Here is a 12,971-nt window from a genome sequence, read left to right as displayed (position 1 = left end):
GCAGGTTCAGGGACTAAAGAGTTTTTTCTTCTTTTTTAATTTTAGATTTAGGCCTGAAAATGTTTCTTCCGTGTTTTTCGATTCTCAGCTTCCTCTTTTATCTCCCGATATTTTCTTCTGTTTCTCAAATGGTCGATCAGTTAGTTCTGTTCTTCTTCCTATTCCTCGCTTTTCTTCCATCTTTCCTTCTATGGCGGTATGAAGAAGATGTGTCCAATCCAATTGGTCTTCCTACGAAGGATGGTGGCTAGAAGTGTCCTATCTTTTCCATCTTCCTCCAACACCACATTTCGAAGTTCTCTAAATATTTCTCCTCAAACTTCCGTAATGTCCAAGTCCCTGAACCATAAAGTCCAATGCTCCATATATAGCACTTGACCAACTTCTTCCTAAGTCCAATATTGAGCCTGCTAGTTAAGAGCGATCCTTTCTTGTTGAATGCTTCTTTCGCTACGGCAATTCTTGACCTGATCTCTTTGGTGCAGTCAGCGTCTCTTGTCAAAATAGTTCCCAGATACTTGAAATTCTTGACCCCTTCAAGTTCTCTTTCTTTTATTCTGGCCTGTAAGGGCGCGTTTCCATGGCATATTCTCATGACTTTCGACTTTCGTGAATAGATTATAATTATTATTTTGTACTTCATTTCACTTCTTTTCTCTTCCCTCAATTTTTCGTTTAACCACTTTCCAGTTTTGTCCTTGCTCAAAATTTCGGGTTAGGGACATGTCCCCGCTCCCCCCTTGACTACGTCCCTGGAAACACATACGATAATAAATTAATGAAATGCATTTTCTTAGTTTTCTTCCCACGTTCCAGTCGCTTAGGTTAAAGAGACGAATGGTTAATGAAAGAAGATGATTATTAAAGAATTGGTGGTTTGGGCGTCTCTGGTATGTTGACCCCTTTACTTAAAATCCCTAGGTACGTCGGGTTTTTAATTTTTACAATAATTAAATACCCGAGAATGTTTGGGTATCTTGAAATATTCTGTAAATTATCTTTACGGTAGCATCATTTCAGACCTTGCCTGGGAGGATACTGGCTACCTGCATAAGGGTTTCACATTTTTTAAATGGATTAGAATATAATTTATATATTTAAAAAAAAAAACATATGTTTCTCAGACTCATGAAACTGCTCCCCAAATGAAACTTCTCCCCACAGTCTCCCCAAATGACGCCCCTGTTTCTTTAACCTTTTAACCGCCATGAGGCATCAACGCTATGCCTCACTGTTTTTATAAATTTGTGCCGCGTGGCACATATGGATGCTTTACACTGTTTTTGTCTTCGAAGATTATACATACACAGTACGCAGAATCGGTCATAATAAAATGAGAAAAATCAAAATTACGCTTTGGCCCCAAGGGTATAGTTTTTGCTAATACATTGTGGCAGTTGGCAGCATGGGTTAAACCACGAATTTGCACGCTTTGTTGTATGCCACAACTAAAGAAATTTTTAAATACTTTTGCAGCCTTCAAAAACAAACCGCATAACCTCGATGTTCTTTCACTGCGCACACGAGTGATTACGGATTGGTGAAGAGGTAAATTGTTTCGTCTCTTCCTGCGACATTCATGCTACAGAACGTGCATATAATCCTATTGTTGCGACGCGGACAACTCCTCTCACTCTGACACCACCACCAACCTCACGTGACACAAGATATACAATGATATATAATTCGCTCTTCTCCACACTGAGCGACTGAACAGCTTAAATCAGAAGAAGTTATGTCAATCTCATCAGGTGAAAGATTGAGAGATGACACTGAAATGTAACAGCAAGTATATTTCTCCGTATGGGAAGTTATTTGTTTTTCGTCTACGTCATCATTACCATAGGTATTAAGCCACTATTGGCAGGTCACTTGCTGCAATTGAGAAGTTTCTATGCTCCACTGTCTTCCGCTAACCTCTCCGTCTTCACGTGCGAATTCTCTGTTTTGATATAGTCCATTAATTGTAGTCTCCTTCGGTCTCTCCCTCTCATTCCTGAAATCATACCCTCTAGCACGTCCCTCATGGTGCAGTTCCTTCTTAGCCAATGTCCCAACCAGTTCCTCTTCTTCTTCTTAACCCTTTTAAATTATGGTGGCACAACACCTGTGCCATGGCGTCGACCTTCGGAATTTGCTTTATAAGTCTCTAGTAAAGCTTTTTAGACCGGGTTTTTTGTATTCATTCAAATATGGAAGCACCATAGAACATATTTTATGGGCATTTTGCAGCCTCGCATGCTCTTTCTGGGGGCTGTGACGTCACAAACATGGACGATGGGTTTAGAAAAAGGGTATATTTGAGAAGTTTTTAAAAAAATCCCTGACACATTACTATTTACCCTAGAATCATGGCTTGTACCTTGTTAGTTTTGTTATGAGACAAGTTTTTGAAATGTACCACTCAAATTTCCCTATCGTATACCAGAAGTGGGAAAATGTAGTCTAAAATGAAAAAAGGAGATTTTTTAACAAAATTTCCCTTTTCCCCATTTTTAGGTACAGGATAGCGAAGGTTTGGTGGTACCATTTGAAAGGCTGCATTATGTTGAAGAAAATGAGGTATGACTCATGTTGCTAGAGTCAACAGACGTGTCAAAAAAATCTCGAATTCTTTATTTTTATAATTTTTTTTACACATTTTTAGTCAATTACTTTAGTAAAGTATCTACAGTATTATCACTATTTATTCTAAAGTCATGATACGTACCTCGTTTTCTTTGCCATGAACTAGTATTTCAAACGAAACCACTCGCATGTCTCTAGCATGTACCATAGTGGAAAAATTTGCAAAAAATGGAATTTTTTGCAAAAAAATCCCTTTCCCCCGATTTTGGGCCCCTCTGGTCGCCCGCTGTATCAACCCACAGAGCCCAAAAATATCTCAAACATACTACATACTATGTGCAATAACTGTACGAAGTTTCAATGTTATATCTTGAAAAATAAGGGAGGAAAAAATATTGCCCCATGTGCAAACAGTACTAGCTTTCCCCTATGTGAGCAATAGATAACCCATTTTGCACATGGGGCAATATTTTTTTCCTCTCTTATTTTTCAAGATATAACATTGAAACTTCGTACAGTTATTACACATAGTATGTAGTATGTTTGAGATTTTTTGGGGGCTCTGTGGGTTGACACAGGGGCCGGCCAGAGGGGACCAAAATCTGGGAAAAAGGAATTTTTGACAAAAATTTCACTTATTCGCAATTTTTTTCCGATGTGGTACATGCTAGAGACATGCGAGTGGTATCGTTTAAAAGACTCGTTCATGCCAAAGATATCGGTGTATCAATCACGTCTCTACGATAATTAGGGATGAGTGTGAAAATTTTTATATAAAAATGGGTTATCCATTGCTCACATACGGGAAAGCTGATACTGTTTGCACATGGGGCAATATTTTTTTCTCTCTTACTTTTCAAGATATAACATTGAAACATCGTACAGTTAGTACACATAATATTTAGTATGTTTGAAATTTTTGGGGCTCTGTGGGTTGACACAGGGGCCGGCCAGAGGGGCCCAAAATGTGGGGAAAATGGATTTTTTTTTACAAAAATTTCCCTTTTCTGCAAATTTCCACCACTATGGTACATGCTAGAGACATGCGAGTGGTACCGTTTCAAAGACTAGTTCATGGCAAAGAAAATGAGGTACAATTCATATTCCCACAATGAACAGCCTTGATGGTAATAATGATAGTATAGAAATTCACTAAAAAGGTATTATCAAGGGGAAATAAGTAAATCGAGTGTTGCGTCAAAACTATTCATCCCAGGGCCAATCTTTGTATTTCATTCTCTTCACCATAAAGCAAAGTTGTTTTAGTAGCATTCGTATCCTATACCAAAGGGGAGATATTCGCGATAAGAAAGGGATTTTTTAAAAAGAAAATCCCTTTTCCCCCACTTCGAGCGGCAATTTCCCGCATTTGGTACACTTTAGGGAAATTTTACGGACGCAGTTAGAAACACTGCTTTACTAGAAACAAAATGAACCATTATCCTAAAATAAATAGTCTTGACGCAATAGATGATTGAGTGAAAGTCTACAAAATACCTCAAAAAAGCCATAATTTAAAAGGGTTAATAATATTTAAAATTGTTCTCTTTCCCCCCACCATTTCTAACAGCCTCTGATTCGTTTCCCAATCGAACCAGCTAATTCCCTCCATTCTTCTCTACATCCACATTTCGAAAGCTTCCAGTGTTTGTTTGTTTTTTTTTCGTCATTTTTGCGTAATGTCCACGTTTCCTCCCCATGCAATACAACACTCCACACGAAGCATTTTATGAATCTTTTTCTCAACTATTTACTCAAGGTTCCACAAAATGGATTTTCTCCCTTCTAAAGACTTCTGTCACCATCCCCATCCCAGAAGCGGATCCAGGACGGACTTCGGCGGGGGGGGCGGGGGGTTGTAATACTGCCACTTAGAGCTAATTTTAAGAGCTCCAAAATCTGGGATGGGTTTAATTTATATATAAAATAAGAAAGTTTCCTCTTCTGGGGGAGCGATCAACCCGATCACCCTCCCACCTGGATCTGCCACTGCCTCATCCTTGCTTTCAGTTCACGTTCGCACTTAATATCATCAATCATAATACTACTCAGGTATCGAAAACTAGTCATCTGTTCTATTTTCTCCTCTCCTACTTCCATATTTAACACCAACCCTTTTGTTCCAATCACCATGGCTTTTGTCTTTTGTGACATTTATTTTCATATTTCGTCTACGAGTATTACCTAAATCATTCAGCAAATTTACGAACATGGATTGTATGTTTCCCCGTTTAAGTTCTATTGTAAGGGGAAAAGATAGAACTTAATAAAAAAAATAGAACAATAGAATGTGAAAATGAACATAAATAGAAAATACTATTTACAGTATGTGCTTTATCGCATTCTACAGCGTGCGAACATAAATAGTAACTTCAGTTGTAAGAATAAGTAAATAAACAAATAGTGTGCACATTCTATTTTGTGAGAAGATGAAAATTAGTTACTTAAGGCCTCATTATTTTTCAAGTGAAAAAACAACTGTGATACTGCCTGATAAGCTATTTTCTTTTCTCCTGCACTTACGGAATTTGCTTTGTTTATATGCTTATAGCTTCACTACTTTGCAATAGTTCGAATTTTCTCTGTGGTGAAGCGCAGTGTTGCCAACTTTAAGGTTATATCCCTAAACGTAGGGACATCTTCACGTTTTTGCTCATCGTAGGCACGGATTTCGTAAATTGGTACGAAACGTAGGGATTTTTAAAAAAGAAAATTGATGCATGAAAATAAAGTACATTTAACCGTCATTTGGTAATCTTAGTTAATGTCGCTGTCTTTTACACTATCCTGACAACTTCTAATTACATCTTAGTCCCAACCCTGGTTTGGATTGATTCAGGCTCTAACATCCGAGGAAAAGGAAAATACCATAGAAAACGAATTGATTGTAACGACTTCGTTCAATGACAACTGACGCTAAAACTAAGAGAAACAAAATTGGGGCCACAGCTCCTAAATTCACTTTTATTTATAAATACCTTCCTGTAGGCACAAGTAAAAGGCTGTAGAACTTTAACCATGACAGATTAGCACATATCTCTTCACAATCAACACCGTAAAGTTTCCCTTTTTCTTCACGATATTTGAACCCAGTGGTATTGGAAAAGGTGAACCCAGTGGTATCCATGTGAACTATAAGGGAGACCCGGGTTCGATTCCTGGCGGGTGCTCATGTGATTCGAATCCCAAGTTTATCAGTAGGTCCACGTCTCATATAGCTTCGCTGCTGAAAGGGGCGTTAAACTCAAAATCATCTCAACTCAACTCAACTATGTGAAATACAATCACGCCTTTCAATGTTTCTAGAATGTCATAAAGAATGGGAAACATCAGCATGCATAATTTAGTGTAGCAAACTTATATACAATATTAGTAGTAATTGCATGACTTGACCGCGTTTTGGACTTTGAAACCGACATTTTTGACGTCATAGGTCAAAGGTCAATGACATTGGCCCGGGGTGAATGACCTAGGGGTACTTAGGACCACCCCCTTTAAATTTTGGCATGGGTACTTTGGCCCACCCCCTAAATTTTGGCAGGGGTACATAGGACCACCCCCCTTAAATTTTGGAAATTGCCAAATTTAAAAATTTGGTATGGTAGCCTAGAAGAATAGTATGTATCTCTATCAGTATTGGGTGTCTATGTCGTTCCCTTTCATGAGTAAAAAATTGCCAAAAATTCAAATGTCGGGGGTTTTTGACCTAACTTATCCCCTTTGATTAGGAGTTATTACCTTATATGGTTACATGGGCGTATACAAGTGTCCATTAGCTTTCATAACATATGGGTATATTAATGCACCCCTTGAAAATTTTGGGAGGGGTACCTTGGTCCACCCCTTAAATTTTGGAAATTTACCAATTTAAACATTGGGTATTATAGTACAGGACCCTAATATGTATTATGATAAATTTGGGTTGTCCACCTCGTTCCCTTTCATGGGTACAAAATTGCCAAAATATAAACGTAAGCAATACGTTATACCACGTGTTTGGTTTTTGGTCGATTTTATTCCCTTTGATAAGGTGTTATTATCCAATATAGTTATATGGTCATGTATAGGGGTCCATTCATTTTCATAAGATATGGGTATATTTGTGCACCCCTTTAAAAATTTGGGAGGGGTACCTTGGCCCACCCCTTAAATTTTAGAAATTCCCCAATTTAAACATTTGGTATTATAGTATAGAACCCTAGTATGTATCACTATAAATGCGGGTGGTTCACCTCGTCCACTTCTAGGGGTACAAAATTGCCAAAATTTTAGTACAACCACGTGTTTAGATTTTGGTCGATTTTATCCCCTTTGATGAGATGTTATTATCCTATATAGTTATATGGTCATGTATAGGGGTCCATTCCCTTTCATAAGATATGGGTACATTGGTGCACCCCTTTAAAAATTTAGGAGGGGTACCTCGGCCCGCCCCTTATATTTTAGAAATTGCCCAATTTAAACATTTGGTATTATAGTACTGGACCCTAACATGTATTATGATAAATTTGGGTGGTCCACTTCGTTCCGTTTTAGGGGTACAAAATTGCCAAAATATAAACGTAAGCAATACGTTGTACCACGTGTTTGTTCTTTTGGCCCATTTTATTTCCTTGGATGACTTCCTATTACCTTATATAGTTATATGGTTATGTATAGGGGTTTATTTCCTATCATAAGACATAGGTACATTTGTGCACCCTTTAAAAATTTGGGAGGGGTACCTTGGCCCATCCCTTAAATTTTAGAAATTGCCCATTTTACACATTTGGTATAATAGTATAGGACTCTAATATATATTACTATAAATTTTGGTGGTCCACCTCGTTCCCTTTCATGGGTACGAAATTGCCAAATTTTTAGTACAACCACGTGTTTCGTTTTTGACCTAATTTATTCCCTTGGATGAGGTCCTATTACCTTATATGGTTGTATGGTCATGTATAGGGGTCCATTGCCTATCATAAGACATAGGTACATTTGTGCACCCATTTAAATTTTTGGGAGGGGTATCCTGGCCCACCCCTTTAATTTTGGAAATTACCCATTTTATATATTTGGTATTAGAGTATAGGACCCTAATAGAGATTACTATAAATTTGGTTGGTTCACCTCGTTCTCTTTCATGGGTACGAAATTGCCAAATTTTAATACATTCACGTGTTTGGTTTTTGGCTCAATTTATCCCCTTGGATGAGGTCCTATTACCTTATATGGTTATATGGTAATGTATAGCTGTTCATTCCCTATCATGAGACATAGGTACATTAATTCACCCTTTCAATTTTTGGGAGAGGTACGTACCTTGGCCCCCCTTAAATTTTGGATTTTTTTTTGATTTAAGCATTCGGTATTATAGTTCAGGACCTCAATATGTATCATGATAAATTTGAATGGTCCACCTCGTTCCCTTTCATGGATTAAAAAATTGCCAAATTTACGTGTAACCACGTGTTTGGTTTTTGGTCCATTTTATCCCCTTAGGTGAGGTGCTATTACCTTATATGTTTATATGGTCATGTATAGGGGGTCCATTCCCTATCATGAGACATGGGTATATTGGTGCACCATTCTTAAAATTTGGCAAGGGGTACACCCCTTAAATTTTGGAAAAAATTTCGATTTAAGCATAGTACAGGACCTCAATATGTATCATGATAAATTTGGATATTCCACATCGTTCACTTTCATGGGTAAAAAAAATTGCAAAAATATAAACGTAAGCAATACGTTGTACCACGTGTTTGGTTTTGACCTAAGTTATCCCCTTTGATGAGATCCTATTATCTAATATGATTATATGGAGATGTATATAGGTTCATTTCCTATCATAAGACATGGGTATATTGGTGCACCATTCTTAAAATTTGGCAAGGGGTATCTGGCTTATCCACTCAGTTTTAGAAATTGTTTAATATAAGCATTTGGTCTTCAACATGTACCACTATAAATTTGGATGGTCCACATCATTCCCTTTCATGGGTAAAAAGTACCAAAAAATCAAATTTCGGAGGTTATTGACCCCTTTGATAAGGATTTAGCACGTTGTATGGGTATGTACAGAGGTTTATTACCTTCATATGTTTATGTTCCCTTTTAAATTTGGGAATTATCAAATAACAAAATTCGGTAAACCTTTTTTCTAGGACCCATTGTAAATGTTGGTGTTCCTCTTATAGCCAAATACTCAAATTTTGAAGTTTATTGACCGATTTTATTTTTTGATACGACTATATAATTGAATGAGTACAGGATTTATTACTTTTTTTCATAAGACACAGGTGTATTTATGTACCAATCTTAAATTTTGGGTAGGGGCCATATCAATAATTGGTAATTGTTCATAGAATTGGGTGGTATATCTTTCTTTGGGTAAATAATTGTCAAATATTAGTATGATCACGTGATCAGTTATTGACCTATGATGTGGTTAGGTGTTCAGGACATTGGTACATTTAAACTTTGTAGGATAATTTGAGAATTGTCAAATGAAATTGCGTCATTGGTTTTGATTATTACAGCCAAATATAAACGTAAGCAATACGATGTACCACGTGATTGACCTTGATGAGGTAGTGTACAGGGATTCATTTCCTTTGTTGTGGTACTTCTTAAGTTTGAGTACACGTTTCTAGACAACAGTTTGTTCTACTCAGGTAAACATTTGACGGACATTATTGACCTTATTGAACATATAATGATATGATTAATTCTAAGACTTAGGTATAACAAGATAAGTATTCTTTAAATTTGGGAATTGTGATAAACAGAATTTTAACATAAGGCGCAAAATTTGAAACAATACAATGAACTTTAGTCACAGCTCATAGTCTAAGATCATTTGTGGTGATTGATTTGACCTTGAGCTTTAGAATCTGATAGCTAACCTTATTGAATCTTATGACTCAAAGTCTTAAGAGAATACATGCTACAACACTGGCAAAGTTATTGTTGATGCAATTTGATTGGTTGATCACTATCTTTCGTGCAATCTGATTGGCTGATCACTATCTTTCGTGCAATCTGATTGGTTGATGATTTTCAAATCTTTGCTGCATTCAGTTTTAAGTTTTGTTTAACATTTAAGAAGTTTTTGAAATTTTTCTTTGAAAATTTTTGTGTGAAACTTTGGTTTGAATTTTTTTAGTTTAAATTTTTTTTGTTTCGAAATTTTTGTTTGAAAAAATTTTTGTTTCAAAATATTTTGTTTAAAAAATTTGTTTAAAATTTTTTGTTTGAAATTTTATCGTTTCAAATTCTTTTTTGAATTTTTTTCGTTTCCAAATTTTTTGTTTAATTTTTTTGAAATTTTTTGTTTCAAGATTTTTGTTTGAAAAAATTTTTCGTTTCAAAATTTAATTTGAATTTTTTTCGTTTGAAATTTTTTGTTTGAAATTTATCGTTTCCAATTTTTTTTCGTTTCAATTTTTTTTTTCAAAATTTTGTTTCAAAGTTTTTTGTTCGAAATTTTTGTTTGAAATTTTTGTTTCATAGTTTGGTTTGACATTTTTAAAAGTTTTTGCACTCATTAGTAAAGAACCGGAACTGTTTAGAACAAAAACCTCTGGCATCAGTTTTGCATCATATATAAGTATCGTTCGAGTTAGTATTCATGATAACATCATCATGACTACTTGTCTGCAGTTTCTAAACACACGTGATGTGATGAAATCATTTACCAAGATTATTGATTTACAACATAATGTACCTTATAGAATCTTAGCTAGCCAAATGATCCCTACAAAGTTTGGATTAAGAATCGTAGTGAAGCTTGAAAATGATAAGAATATAATTTTACCAGCAAGATATTTACCCATGGAAGCATCAAAACAAGAAGAACTGCTGCGTTTCTTAAATACTGGATCTGTATCTTTACGTTTTATATCTTGCTCTCTTGGGTCGAAGTCATCAATTTGAATTTAGTACACAGTCGGTTTCGTCAGCAACTGTGATGAAATCATGAATTCAAACGGCAGCACATTCCTTTGACGTCAGACATAGTTGTATGCTGAATGCGATCGATGAATTTGGTTGGTCAGCATGACGTCACCAACTGTGATGAAATCATGTATTCAAGCGTCAGCACATTCCTTTCCAATGACGTCAGTAATAACTATAAATCAGCAAATACACTGTCATTCCACGAAATCATTTGAGCAAGTGCGTTTCAGCAGGAAAGATGTGTACTTCTAACGATAAAGAATTCCTCTTCGCATGCTATTATCCAATAAATATATTTCAAACAAAACATGTGATGATTGGTATCAGTGCTAGAACATTGGAACCTGTAATTCGATTGGGCAAAGCAGAACAATTTGGTGTACAACTGAACTTTGAAGAATGGCAAATATTATGTTCACGAATCGACCAAATGAACGATTATTTTCATGATGAGCTAAATGTGACCATTGTCAAATCATTAGGCTCAAATCATGAAGTGGTGCTGCGTACAGTCCTCGAAGAGAAGATGGTGCTTTTACGTAAAGAGAGTACATTTCATGTCCCTCGCAACATGGTGTATCTAACGCAAACAGAATGGAACAAATTCATCAACGTATTCCAGTGTGCAAAACATGCAGTGGAAGTGTGCAACAAAACAAGTATATTCCTGAAAAAATACTATTTTGAAAAATGTATTATGTATATTGTACATGTATCTAGATATTGTAATGGTTGTCAACATCGTTCGTGGGTGCATACCTGTATTGATAAACAGTTTATTTGTGATCAAATGGACATTGAGTTTCCACCAATTGATATTGCAATAGACCTTAAAAGACTTCAACTGGAAATAAAATTATACGCTAAAGACAAACTAGTGCAAGAAGTTCAAAATACATTGTATCGACAATATCCAGATAATTTATCTGGTATGGATGTATGTGATTAACCAGTGCAGTGTAATAAAATGATCCATTTCAATGATTTGTGTTTTTTCATTTCAAGTACAACCCCATGTTCTGACGTGTACTATTGCACCATGATAAAAATGTTGCCAGAGGTTTTTGTTCTAAACAGTTCCGGTTCTTTACTAATGAGTGCACAAACTTTTAAAAATGTCAAACCAAATTTTGAAACAAAATTCCAAACAAAAATTTCGAACAAAAAACTTTGAAACAAAATTTTGAAGAAAAATTTTTGAAACGAAAAAAAAATTGGAAACGATAAATTTCAAACAAAAAATTTCAAACGAAGAAAATTCAAACTAAATTTTGAAACGAAAAATTTTTTCAAACAAAAATCTTGAAACAAAATTTCAAAAAAATTAAACAAAAAATTTGGAAACGAAAAAATTTCAAAAAAGAATTTGAAACGATAAAATTTCAAACAAAAAATTTTAAACAAAAAAATTTTAAACAAAATATTTTGAAACAAAAATTTCAAACAAAAATTTTTCAAACGAAAAATTTCAAACAAAAATTTTTTCAAACAAAACTTTCGAAACAAAAAAAATTTAAACTAAAAAATTTCAAACCAAAGTTTCAAACAAAAAATTTCAAAGAAAAATTTCAAAAACTTCTTAAATGTTAAACAAAACTTAAAACTGAATGCAGCAAAGATTTGAAAATCATCAACCAATCAGATTGCACGAAAGATAGTGATCAGCCAATCAGATTGCACGAAAGATAGTGATCAACCAATCAAATTGCATCAACAATAACTTTGCCAGTGTTGTAGCATGTATTCTCTTAAGACTATGAGTCATAAGATTCAATAAGGTTAGCTATCAGATTCTAAAGCTCAAGGTCAAATCAATCACCACAAATGATCTTAGACTATGAGCTGTGACTAAAGTTCATTGTATTGTTTCAAATTTTGCGCCTTATGTTAAAATTCTGTTTATCACAATTCCCAAATTTAAAGAATACTTATCTTGTTATACCTAAGTCTTAGAATTAATCATATCATTATATGTTCAATAAGGTCAATAATGTCCGTCAAATGTTTACCTGAGTAGAACAAACTGTTGTCTAGAAACGTGTACTCAAACTTAAGAAGTACCACAACAAAGGAAATGAATCCCTGTACACTACCTCATCAAGGTCAATCACGTGGTACATCGTATTGCTTACGTTTATATTTGGCTGTAATAATCAAAACCAATGACGCAATTTCATTTGACAATTCTCAAATTATCCTACAAAGTTTAAATGTACCAATGTCCTGAACACCTAACCACATCATAGGTCAATAACTGATCACGTGATCATACTAATATTTGACAATTATTTACCCAAAGAAAGATATACCACCCAATTCTATGAACAATTACCAATTATTGATATGGCCCCTACCCAAAATTTAAGATTGGTACATAAATACACCTGTGTCTTATGAAAAAAAGTAATAAATCCTGTACTCATTCAATTATATAGTCGTATCAAAAAATAAAATCGGTCAAT

Source organism: Thermobia domestica, chromosome 17 (genome assembly GCF_964235325.1).
Source record: "Thermobia domestica chromosome 17, izTheDome1.hap1.1, whole genome shotgun sequence".
In the NCBI taxonomy this organism is placed as follows: domain Eukaryota; kingdom Metazoa; phylum Arthropoda; class Insecta; order Zygentoma; family Lepismatidae; genus Thermobia; species Thermobia domestica.
The sequence above is the reverse complement of the archived record's forward strand: the minus strand, read 5'-3'. Positions refer to the sequence as shown.